Raw genomic sequence first — 13,984 nt, 5'->3', positions numbered from 1 at the left:
TCTTTAATGAAAACTTGAAATACATTATGTTTGCCACCCTAATCTTATTGTATTGCACCCAAAAGACTCGTACACACCACTTCCCGATCCACCCGATCAACTGTCTCTGCTATTCCGCCGCGGATTCAAGGTAAACAACTTCCTAGTTCATCTTTAACGAAAACTTGAAATATGATGGGGACACAACCCAACAACCAGAATAGACACAATAGAAAGGGGGAATTACATTAACTAAGAAAATAAGCTGGTACAAACAGTGCAGAGAAAATAAACTCAAAACATGCCCTGCGGGCTTACAATAGCATAGATCTGGAGAATATTTCTCCTTTTAGCACCTCCTCTCAAGCTCCAACCCGAACTCCTTTTACAATGCCAGAAATCTCCTTAAATAGACCCTGGAGGGTTAAGGACTAGGAGTACATTCTAGAAAGTGCTAGTAGGCATCCACCGACAAAATAGAAGGTTCCGGAAGCTGCGTTAGAAGTCGGTGCAATTCTAGAAGATTCCAGAAATGGTAGCCGAACTTCCGGGAGGCATAACTTTTGAACCGTAACTCCGATTGATGAACCATTTACATTTTCGGAAAGCTCTCGAAGCACTCTATAGCCCTATGGACAAGCTATGCTCGTCCCCCATTTTTCGACCCTTTTCGAGGTCATTTAATGCCCCAAACCTGACTTTGAAGCATTCTTAGGGGGTCTCCAAAACCCGAAAAACTGCAATAACTTTCAAACCGTGGGGCCTTTTGACCTGATTCTTTTTCTGGAATGCTCTAAATCTCGATTACATTCATCTGGCCAAGTCACACCTTCTAGGTCACCAAAATGATGGTCAAATTGCATGCTCCTATTTTTTTGGGATTTTTAAATGCACTGATAGTTGAACTATGAGAGTTGGAACCTTTATTTGAGCCAAATGGGTATCCAAAAATATAAAGACATAAAATAGAAACTAAGTCTAAGTACATTTTTTTTTGGGTGACACAGGATTGCCCTTATACCTCTGGATGCTCCTGCATCAGACACCTAGGGTAGATTGAAAAGTGACCCTGTCACTTTATGGATGGTAGTGGAAATCCCAAATGGGAAACCTCAGCTGTTGAAATCCAAGTTGAGTCTTCGATTGGTCGTTCTTTCCATTTGACCAAATACTCTTCATACTGCCTATTTCTGGTACTCCTACCCACACGATGATCTAGAATGTCTTCTATCTCCTCCTTCTTAGAAGCAGGAATTGGACATGGCTCTAAAACCAGCTCCTCATCAGCACCATCATCATGATACTCTGTCAAATCTGCAATGTTGAAAATGGGAGAAATGTGAATACCATCTGGCAGCTCCACCTCATATGCATTTCTTGAGTTATGTTTCTTCAAAATTTTGCAGGGGCCAAATTTCTTCATTTTCAGCTTGTTGTAAGTACCAACTGGAAATCTTTCTTTTCGTAAGTGCACCATGACAAGATCCCCTACTTGGAATTCCTTATGTCTTCTCCTTTGATCAGCCCTAGCTTTATACTCTTGATTCATCTTGATAATGTGTGCTTGAACCTCCTCATGTAGACGCTTGATGTGTTCAGCAAATTCCTCAGCTTCAGCACTTGTTCTCTCCCCTTGTTCTATCTTTCTCAATTCTGGTGCAGTCCTTGGGCTATTTCCATATACAATTTGAAATGGTGATTTTCCAGTACTCCTATTTACAGAGTTATTATAAGCAAACTCCGCCTGTGGTAGAATCAAATCCCATCCCTTGGGCTTATCGCCAACTAAACATCTCAGTAAATTGCCCAGACTTCTATTTACCACTTCTATTTGGCCATCAGTCTGTGGGTGATGCGTGGAACTGAATTTCAAGTCTGTTCTCAACTTCTTCCACAATGTCCTCCAGAAATATCCCACAAATTTAGTATCTCGGTCAGAAACTATACTCCTTGGAAGACCATGTAGTCTTACCACCTCTTTGAAAAACAAGTCTGCAATATGGACAACATCATGAGTTTTATGGCATGGAATGAAATGTGCCATTTTGGAGAACCTATCAACCACCACGAATACTGAGTCATTACCCCTTTGTGTCCTTGGCAATCCAAGAACAAAATCCATACTTATGTCCTCCCATGGCCTTGATGGAACAGGCAATGGCTGATATAGGCCAGTATTTTGACTAAACCCCTTGGCAACTTGACAAACCTGGCAACTCTGTACAAACTTCTTCACATCCTGTGTAATTTGAGGCCAAAAATAATGTTCTCTAAGAATGGCAATGGTCTTATCCCGACCAAAATGTCCTGCCATCCCTCCACTGTGTTTCTCCTTAATTAGATTTTCCCTCATGGAACTCCTTGGAATGCACAATTGACTACCTTTGAACAACATGTCATCCTGAATCAGATAGTCTAACCACTTGGTTCTATCTACAGCAACAGGTTCTTTACAAGATTTCCATGCTTCAGCAAAATCAGGATCCTCGGGGTACAAATTCTTGAGTTCATCAAACCCAACTACTTCAACTTGCATTGTTGTAAGCAACAACTGTCTCCTACTTAATGCATTTGCAACCCTGTTAGATTTTCCACTTCTATGCTTTAACACAAATGTATAACTCTGCAAGAATTCTACCCACTTCATATGCCTCTGATTCAATTTACCTTGGCTATTTAGGTACTGTAATGCCTGATGATCAGTATACAAAACAAATTCCTTTGGCAATAAATAATGCCTCCATTTCTTTAAGGCCTGAACTATTGCATAGAACTCTTGATCATAAACAGAATACTTCTTCTTTGCATCATTCAATTTTTCACTAAAATATGCAATAGGCTTACCTTCTTGGCTTAATACAGCCCCAATAGCGCTACCACTAGCATCACAGTCCACCTGGAATACTTTTCTGAAATCTGGAAGTGCCAACACAGGCTGTTCAGTCACCTTCTTCTTCAGCAATTCAAAACTTCTCGCAGCTGCTACAGTCCATTTGAACTCTTTTCTATCCCCTCTTATTGTATCAGTTAGAGGGGCACATATGCCACTGAAATTCTTAATAAACTTCCTGTAAAAACTAACCAGACCATGAAATGATCTTACCTCAGTAGCAGACCTTGGAGTAGGCCATTCCAAGATGGCTTTTACCTTCTCTGGATCCATTTTGAGACCTTCAGGTGATATAACAAATCCCAAATAGACTAACTCCCTTTTTGCAAAGACACACTTCTTTAGATTAATTAACAATTTCTCTTCCCTTAGCCTTTCAAAGACACTACGAATATGCAGTAAATGTTCTTCCAAAGTCTTGCTGAAAATTAAAATATCATCCAAATAGACAATAACAAATTTTCCCAAGAACTTCTTAAGTACCTCATTCATGAGCCGCATGAAGGTGCTTGGGGCATTCGTCAATCCAAAAGGCATGACTAACCACTCATAAAGACCCTCCTTGGTCTTGAAGGCTGTTTTCCACTCATCTCCTTCACGAATCCGTATTTGATGATAGCCACTCTTCAGATCTATCTTTGTGAAGTACTGAGCTCCACTCAAGCAGTCCATAAGATCATCCATCCTTGGTAAAGGAAACCGGTACTTGATGGTTATCCTATTTATAGCTCAAGAATTTGTACACATCCGCCACTCTCCATCCTTCTTTGGTGCAAGTACTGCAGGTACTACACATGGACTCAGGCTCTCTCGAATCAAGCCCTTCCTCAACAGCTCCTGAACCTGTCTATTTAGCTCCTCTGTTTCAGTAGGAGTCATCCTGTGAGCAGCCTTGTTAGGCAAACTAGCTCCTGGAATCAGATCTATTTGATGACTGATTTGCCTTACTGGTGGCAATCCATCTGGAACATTATCAAAGATAATATCTCCAAATTCTCCTAGTAAATCTGAAACTTCAAATGGTATTTCACTACTACCTTCTTTATCTTTCCTAGGAATCAAAGCATAGCACATGCGCTGATGTTTCATGCCATCTAAAAACTTCCTTCCATCAACAAGACAAATCCTAGCACTGCTACATACCTTTTCACCTTCCTTTTTCATGGGCTTCAATTTGTGGCGAACTCCATCCTTTGTCAGAGAGTATGTGTTTGCATGTCCATCATGTATTGCATGTCTATCAAACTGCCATGGTCTACCCAACAATAGATGGCAAACATCCATCGAAATAACATCACAGAGAACTTCATCATGGTAACTTCCAATTTTGAATTTTACTAAACATTGTTCACTTACCAAGACCTTATGATCATCTTTTACCCAAGAAATCCGATAGGGCTGGGGATGTTTCTCCCTCTTGAGCTTCAGCTTAGAGACCATCTCTTCGGATACCAAGTTATCAGTGCTACCACCATCAATGATCACATCACAACATTTATCCTCACACTTGCATCTGGTACGGAACAAGCTCCTCCGTTGTCCTAATTCATTTTCACCACTTAGTAGGACTCTTTCATTTACCAAGGTCTCTCCTCTTTCTGCATCCTCTGAATGTGATGATTGTGCATCCTCATCCACATGAGCAACCCTAGCTTGGCCCTCAGCTCTCCTATCTGTCCTTCCTTGTCGTTGAGGGCATTCAAAGGCACGATGACCTTCTTCATTGCAATGGAAACAAGTACCACGGAAGCCTCCTCTTCCTTGCCCAGGTCCTCTACCTCTTCCTCTTTGATTTCCAAAATCTTGATCACGGGAGCGATTGAAACCCTCATTCCTCTGGTTCCTACTAGTACCCTCATCTTCATTTTTCTTTTGGGTTTCATTGCGGCCTCTAGATGATCTACCACTTCCCCTTCCTCCTTGACCGCGCCCTCTTTGTCTTCCTTCAAACCTTTTACTCAGCTTCTCTTCAACTCGTAGGGCAAACTGGTATGCTTCTTCAACGCTGGTCATTCTTACCAGACTTAATTCCTCCTGGATGCTAGGTCGTAACCCACTAATATAATGAGCAACCTTCTCCTTATTTGCTTCTGCATGCCCCGCTCTAATCAGGAGTCGGTAAAACTCCTCTGTATATTCTTGGACTGATCTTCCTGCTTGCTTTAACCCATGCATCTTCTTAAACAGATCAAGCTCATAGTCCACAGGAATGAACTGCTTCTTCAATTTGTCCACCATGCGATCCCATCTTGTGATCTTCTCCTTTCCTCTTCTAAGTCTTTCTAGTTGAACCTCTTGCCACCAAATTTTGGCATGGCCCTTTAGTTTGGCCTTTGCAAACTTAACCCTATCTGGGTCCCTTATATCCTCATACTCAAAGTATTCATCCAGTTCATTGATCCAATCGATCAACTCATCTGGTTTCAAATTTCCCGAAAATATACCCACTTCAATTGTAGGTCTTTTCCCAAACCTAGAAATGGCCCTAAAAAGCCTTTCCTCTACAGGATTCAGAACTTCCCCGTCAACTTCCATTACTTCCTCTTCATTGTCATCCTCACTATTGTCATCTACGGCAATATTTTCTCCTCTACGGAGCTCCTCTTGCAATGCTTGTACCTGTCTCTAGAGGGCTCTAACCTCCTCAGGATCAACAGCTCTGGCCCTTCCACCACGCTCTCTTCTTGGAGGCATCTTCTAACTCAAACCCACAACCACACAGTCCTGGTGCAAACTGCCTCACAGTCGGCGCTCTGTCTACACACTCAGGAAAACCCGCTCTGATACCACTTGATGGGGACACAACCCAACAACCAGAATAGACACAATAGAAAGGGGGAATTACATTAACTAAGAAAATAAGCTGGTACAAACAGTGCAGAGAAAATAAACTCAAAACATGCCCTGCGGGCTTACAATAGCATAGATCTAGAGAATATTTCTCCTTTTAGCACCTCCTCTCAAGCTCCAACCCGAACTCCTTTTACAATGCCAGAAATCTCCTTAAATAGACCCTGGAGGGTTAAGGACTAGGAGTACATTCTAGAAAGTGCTAGTAGGCATCCACCGACAAAATAGAAGGTTCCGGAAGCTGCGTTAGAAGTCGGTGCAATTCTAGAAGATTCCAGAAACGGTAGCCGAACTTCCGGGAGGCATAACTTTTGAACCGTAACTCCGATTGACGAACCGTTTACATTTTCGGAAAGCTCTCGAAGCGCTCTATAGCCCTATGGAAAAGCTTCACTCGTCCCCCATTTTTTGACCCTTTTCGAGGTCATTTAATGCCCCAAACCTGACTTTGAAGCATTCTTAGGGGGTCTCCAAAACCCGAAAAACTGCAATAACTTTCAAACCGTGGGGCCTTTTGACCTGATTCTTTTTCTGGAATGCTCTAAATCTCGATTACATTCATCTGGCCAAGTCACACCTTCTAGGTCACCAAAATGATGGTCAAATTGCATGCTCCTATTTTTTCGGGATTTTTAAATGCACTGATAGTTGAACTATGAGAGTTGGAACCTTTATTTGAGCAAAATGGGTATCCAAAAATATAAAGACATAAAATAGAAACTAAGTCTAAGTACATTTTTTTTTGGGTGACACAGGATTGCCCTTATACCTCTGGATGCTCCTGCATCAAAATATGTTATGTTTGCCACCCTAATCTTATTGTATTGCGCCTAGAAGACTCATGCACACCACTTCTCGATCCACCCGATCAACTGTCTTTGCTATTCCACCGCGGATTCAAGGTAAACAACTTCCTGGGCTGGTGGAAGATAAACAACTACTCTAGCGGCCTATTGTTTCTTTAGGCCGATACAGACCTACCACTGTGATTTGTGGCCAGGAGTACGCGGAAAAAGGGTTTAACTTGATGGTATTTTGAACAAAAGGCAATTTGATAGTATTTTCCTTCTAAGTTGTGTTATTTCAAACATAATTTCTAGTGGTGGTTGTTCAATTGTACCATTATTTCCAAGTAATCGACCACTATAATTTTGAAGCAGGCAACAAAATTCTTTAGATCTAAAGTGTAGAGTGCAGTCTCTTGATATATTTTTTATATTCGACATACAGTGAAAGGATTTTCATCATGTCATTCAGGGCATAGATAGTGGGATTCCTTAGTGATATGGTTGTGTATATATATGCTCACATTAAATTAATATGCAGTCTTGTCATATGCTTTATTATTAAACCTTGTTGATCAAAAGTGTTTACATCCATCAAAAATGTTCTACAAGGATTTTTTAGCTAGAAAATATGACTTGATTGTAAATAGATGGAGTTAGGATCCATTTCTCCTTCACTTGCATAGGCAACGACATATTATTTAACCAAAATATATTGAAACTAAAGAAGATTAGTATTGGTATGTTAGGTGATAATCATTTAATATCCACACTAATTACAGATTTTGATAAGAAAATTCAATTTAGAAAAGTTTTACATATCTAAAACATACCTCCACATTACACAAGATGCAATATAGCATATCATCGTGACAGGTATGATGCTCAGAAGTTGATTTGCTAGCACAAAATTTCTTAGTTGTAAGGGCCAAAGGAAGCCTAAGACAAACATTTAGGCAAGCAAATAAGGAAATCCTAACACCACTCTCCTTTTTATCTTGGTTAATTGATTTCTCTATCGAGAGAGTAGGGCTACATCAATGCTAATGCTCAACACTCTGATAAAAAATAGAGAAATCTTCATCAGCACATATAGCTGCTCAACTATCATAGAATTCTCATCTTCCTTAAATACTTAACACAATCCAAATTAATTTCTTGAAGTTCAATCCACTCCTGCAATGTCCAAGCATATTTCTCTGTCAACATTAGCCAGGTTGCTCTAGGGATCAACACTCTCATTGCTTGTTATTTCAAGTTTGGCAGAGAAAAGCTAGGCAATCAAATATTACATTACATACTTGAAAGGAACATACCTCCTGATATGTGCACTTACAGCTCATTTTAGGTCATTGTAGAGCTGGCAGGCTAGAAGAAGTAGTCAAACTCTTAAACCAACTAATTCTAAATGGTCTGGCTCCAAAATACTTTACGTATAATATCATTATTGTTGGACACTGCAGGGTTGCCTGCACAAGTGTTGCATTCAAACTATTTGATAATATGGTAAAGAGTGGTATTTTGCCTCATGTGATTACTTATACTACTCTTACAATTGGGTTATGCAAGGAAGGTAATATATAGGAGGCACATTTGCTTTTGAGGGAAATGTTTGGAGAAGGTTTGATTCGTGACAAAACTGTACACAGTGTATTGATTGATGAACATCTCAAGAATGGTAATGTAGAACAAGCTTTTAAACTATGGGCAGAAATGGACAAGAAAGAAATTCCACCTAATGTTATTGCTTACACTCCTTTTATGAACGGGCTTTGCAAGATAAGCTACATAAAGTAGGCACATAGATTGAATTAATTGAAGAATTGATTGCAAGTCTGTTTTATTCCCAACTGATGTTTGATGAATGATAGAATGATTTGCTTTGATTTGACAATTTGATAGTTAGTGAATGATGACTAAATGAATGTTGTAATTCATAAATTGAGGAGTGATGATTGTGTGTTGATTTAATGTATTTGGAAGTGATGAATGGTAAATGATCATAAAAAAATTTCTTCTTTTATATATTATTCATGGAAGGTTCAACACCTGTCATAAAAATTGAATCACCACTTTAAATGAATATGTTATTCCCCAACTTTATCTCCCTTGGATGCCCTCCTCAAACAAAACCTCTTCTTTATATCTTACAATGTAAGAGTCACTTCTGTTCACCACATGTGCCTCTTGCATTGGTCACAACCTTTCACAATTACCACCCTTCAAATAAGGTCAAACTCTTCATCATTGTTGACCAAATGAAGGTACTTCCTTACTATCTTCCCCTCCCTTCTTCCATCAATCCTTCCTTAATTCCTATGCTCCCTTTATTCATATTAGAACTATCTTATATCTTAGGCCAAAATTTACTATGGTTATCTTATGATTATCTAGTCTTCCATGCCTTCAAAATAAGTCTTTCCCCGTTGTTTATATCTAAATGAGCCTTTTAGACAATTTAGAAGCATTTTTCTACGTTTAGTTTATCCTCATCCTCTTTTTATTAGTATTGTTGCATTTATTTTATGCATCTTCATTTATTTTGGGGATGACGTGACATGAATAGTGGATGTATATTATTTTGAATTTTACACGTGCGATCCAATAGATTTTATTATAGGCATTTCTGAATCTCTATTTCAGCATAAAGAATGGTGAAAAAATTGGCAATGACTATGACATCCCTCTTTGTTATCTAGCAATGGCAAAAATTGGAACCATTCTTAATGAGATTTACAAATTGAGCCAAGAATGGTCCAAGTGTCTACAAGTGGGTGCTGTGAGTAGAATATGCAAATTCAGCTCCGTTTCCTTCCTTTTGCTGGTGTTCGGTGTAGGTTTGCATTAATGTAGAATACTGCACAGGTAGTGACTGATTGTTATCACTAAGATCCCCTCTCAAGTAATAAAGAACTACACCAAGTTTTCTAGCATACATTTCCATCTACAAGTCACCTATGCCTCGTATAAATCTCAAAGGTTTTGGCATGTTAATTGTAGCCAATCTCTCTAAAATCTTACTTTAATTTGATCTTTCCATTAAGATTCCTTAACATATATAGTTAGAATGTACAAAATTCCTAACCTCTTAGCTGTAGCTCCCTAGAGACTATCAATTCTTTATTCTACTTTAAAACTTTCCATATGTGATCTTGAATCTTCTATAGTTATAGCATGCCCAAGAAGGTATTGATGTCTACATTTTTACTTTACATTCTTCTTAAAAAATAAACATTAATAATTCTTCCTATAAGATAATCTTCAAAAAGACTAAACTTTTGAGCCTAGATAGTAACATACACAACCTAGAAATAATAAACCTTGAGAAAATTGTAATGACATCATTTACTAGTATGTTGTATATCCTTTTTGTTAATAAAAAATGGTAATGCTAATCACCATAGTTTTTAAATAAGAAAAGTGACTAAATACTCTAGAATAAGAAACCATTGCATCAGTTGACAATAGGATGGACAAAACCAAAGAGACTAAATTTAATGTGAAAATAAAATACGTAAATGGAAAAAAAATCATTTGCTATAATATGAAACTATCTTAACAATGAGCTTTGAATTTTTGTGTCTCAAAAGTCAAAGCATATGAAAGTGATACTTTAACAGTCAAAGGACTCTACCAGTAACACAACTAAATTTTGTATGTTCTCTCTCCCTTCTAGCATGTAGCATGATGGTAGAAGATATTTCTTCTATTTAGAAAATTATAACACTTTCAACTATTTTATGAATTCTAAATTATTAGATCAAACTTACAAATGGACAAGATGTGGGGCAATTCCAAGTATAGCAACATTTGATCCATTGGAGCCAAGTTTTAAATTACAATTACACTTACCAAACTAATCCATGGACAAGAATCATTATAATTTATGAGATGATGTTCTTTAGCAGTTGTAATTAGAAGTTAAATTCATGTATCTCTAGGATTCGAATACCAAAGGAGGGAATCTTATTCCTTAGTAACCCCATGATCTAACATGACTTAAGTTCAAGTGGGATAGGATGAGAGGTTAACTTCATAGTTCTGAAATCCTTTGCCTAGGTACACTAGTTCAACTGTAGGACAATCCTAAGATGTTGGATACACCTCTAGTCAAGGGTCACACCAAGATGACAAGAGTTGTGGGATTTGACTAATAAGGTGTAGGACTCTTACGCTAGTGGCATAGTAATAGAAATGGTTAAGTTTATCGTAGTGCCTATGTGGTAATATCGTGGTGCCTAAGTGGCATAGTAATTGTAATGTGCGCCAGTCACTTCCAGGAAACTTTACAATGTAGATCTTTACTAACATTTAAGTATACTATAAGTTGATCTCTTGTGATTGTAAAGGCTTTTGGTCTTTTTCAAAAGTTCCCCGAACGATACAAAAATTGTTTTGTAATTGGAACCTTTAAACTTCTAAATCAAGTAACGAAAAAATGAGATTCACTGTTTCTGTCTGTTTATCCATTGTGTAATTTTATATGGAGTATTTGGTTTTCTTCATTATCTAGCAAGCACCACAAATTTTTTTAATGAATTAATGTCTTTGAATAAATGAATTAATGATGGTACTTCTAATTCTCCAACTCTAGCTAAATCAAGTTCTAAAAACTCAAAAAAGGCAAATGGTTCTGATGTTGTAGCTATAAGTCTTACATTCAAAATCAACAACAAGGTTTCATACAGAATAGTACTAAAAGGTGTGTGTCTTTTTGGGGTTCAAGTTTCAAACTGCAAGTGCACATATTTGTATATTAAATTGGCACCTTCTATGCTCAAATGGTTGCTGATCTTTGTTTCATGGCTTTCTATTCCAGCACATAGTGCAATTGTGCTGAAAGCAGAAAGTATAGCAGATAAAACAGAGTGGGTTAGCAAAATTATGACCTTATTCAACCTTCAAAAGGCGTATCAATAGAAGGACCAGTATTATTGTTGTCTTGATCTTATCCATCACTCATGATAATATTTTTTTGAATATTTCAGAGCATGTTGAACATCATGTCGAAGGAGTGGAACATAATCCAAGTGTTCAACATGTTGACGTGGCGGTGGATCAAAATGTTAATGTACATGATGTGGCATTGTCAGGTAAGAAAAAAGCATGTTATGTTGTACTAGTACTTAATTATAGACTGGTAACAGTTAAAAAAAGAAAAAGAGTATGCCAATTTATCCCATTCACTTGTTCTTACAACAGAGCCCCCTTTAGTGTAGCAGCCTCCTGCTCCTGCAAAGAGAAGGAGCCATCATAATTTGACATTACACGTGCTAGAAGAGGAGGAGAATGATGTAGATATGGATGCTCTTATGAGCACTTTTCTTAAGAGAGCTCATAAAAACAAAAAGAAGGAATGATGTTTTAAAAATCTTCTTTCAAAAACCTTGTTGGATAATGAAAGAACTTTGTTTTAAGTAATTATGTATGAATGATGCGTATTAATACTGATTTTTATCTTATGTTAATGAATATTGTTATGTCTTAATGAAGTCTTGATTAGAATTGTGTATTAATGAATTTTATATCATATTAATGAATGTTATGTGATTGTATTGATTGAATGTTATGGTTCATAAATGGATGAATGAATCAATGAAGTATGTAATTAGATGATAATGGGTACTTTAGATTGATGTTAGGGGGAGGGGGGTGAGGCTAGACGAGCTTCCACCTTCACGTGGTTGGCCTTGTTAAGTAGAGAATATTATAGTATTCTTGAAACCAAGTGAAGCTCAAACTAACGTAAAATGGTCACTTCGCATGTGGTAGGTCTAAAATGATCCACGACTACTGTTGCCCATAACATGAATTTGTGAAATACATTTTGATATCACCAATTTCAACACTCTATTCGAAGCATAGGAGTGGCCTATAGTCTTAGCATGAATTTTGAGTAATGCCTCAGTCCAGATTGCCTCAGAAGTGGCTGGAAGAAGCCTGCACAAGTCTGAGACTATGAACTCTCCCCGCCTTGGCCAAGAAGAACTTGCCAACTCTCTACTATTATGGAAAACTACAGAGTGGTGTGGCTGGTATGCAACCAACCAATAAGTTCACAATTAAAGGAGTGAGCCTTCCTTCACCAAGGATTGCCAAGCAACAATCTCAAGTGTACCAATTTGATCAATGCTCCAATCCTTATTGAGAATCTTGTCCCAATCAATCTCTAGATGAAATAGGGACACAAAGTGACTAGTCAAATGGTGAATAACACCTAAATGTCTGAAACTTTCATCCTTATATCTTCCAAGGTCACTCCAGTGAATCCCAACTAGTTCTGTTGCTTCTTGTTGAAAAATCCCAACATTGACACCCAATCAAGATTGATCCCCAAGACCAATGCATCACATGAAGAAACTACATTCCCAAGCGCCATAACAAGCGCAGTGCACTCTTACTCTATGATGTAGAGGTGGTGTGTGGTATCCATCTTCTTCATATGAGATAGAAAATCCATTCATTTAGCAACAACTCTTTACTCCAATGTCCCCTCAAGGACTTACCTTCCACGCTACCCCAAGTGCACTTAGAGTTTCCCAAACACCATAACTTCTTCCAAGGCTTCAACCTTCATTCTTCCTTTGTGAATCATCTCCTCATGGCCTTTCCACCATGTTCCATCCATCCATTCATTTTGGACAACTAATATCTTACCCAACATTCATATCTAGCCTTAAAGCTAGTAGCCCTCACCAGTCACTAATTTGGATTTCTCTCCAATAGTTCCCAAAAAACTATGGAAACTAAAAGTTGATTAAGATACCCTTTTGGGATCTATACATCCTCCCTAAGTTTCAATATCAACCCTTTTGGACCATACCCAAGATCCGGTACCCCTAGCCTATCCACACTAGGCCTAATTCTCCAATTTTACAAAGCAACCCACAACTCCACTAAACCCTATGATTCGAAAGGGTGAAACAGTCCTTCTAGGGGTTGAGAAACAATAGATTTTCAAGATTTTAAGGTTCTACCATTTACACAACACATTTGCCACCAAACCCTTGGTTTTGGGGTCACTAATCTAGGGCCTGTTCAACAGGACCTCTAACCATATCACCAGAACAAAATAATTGCATAAACACTTCATAACTGATCCCCCCATACACATTTGATCACCAATCATCTTCAATCCTGAATTAAATTACTTTTAATATGACTAGTGTCTATATTGGTATGTACGGAATAGTATAGAAATTGTACGGACAACCAAGAATTGAATAAAATTTTTGAGTTTTCCTGCACATTTGAAGCATATTTTGGTGGTGTAATCTTTCATTCATGTTGGTAAAGTGTTATCAAGAGACTTTGAATCAGATTTAATACATTTATTAACAGGTTTAAATCTTTATTGCTGTTGTCATGCCAAAAGTCACAGTTTTGCCTAGTTTAACATGAAGAAATGAGGGTTCCATCCAATGTGTACTCTTAACTGCTTCTTGGGATGGAACCCATAGCACTAGCATGCCCAACTAAC

This window comes from Cupressus sempervirens, chromosome 7 (genome assembly GCF_028749045.1).
Source record: "Cupressus sempervirens isolate cs-2001-9-10 chromosome 7, ASM2874904v1, whole genome shotgun sequence".
NCBI lineage: Eukaryota > Viridiplantae > Streptophyta > Pinopsida > Cupressales > Cupressaceae > Cupressus > Cupressus sempervirens.
The sequence above is the reverse complement of the archived record's forward strand: the minus strand, read 5'-3'. Positions refer to the sequence as shown.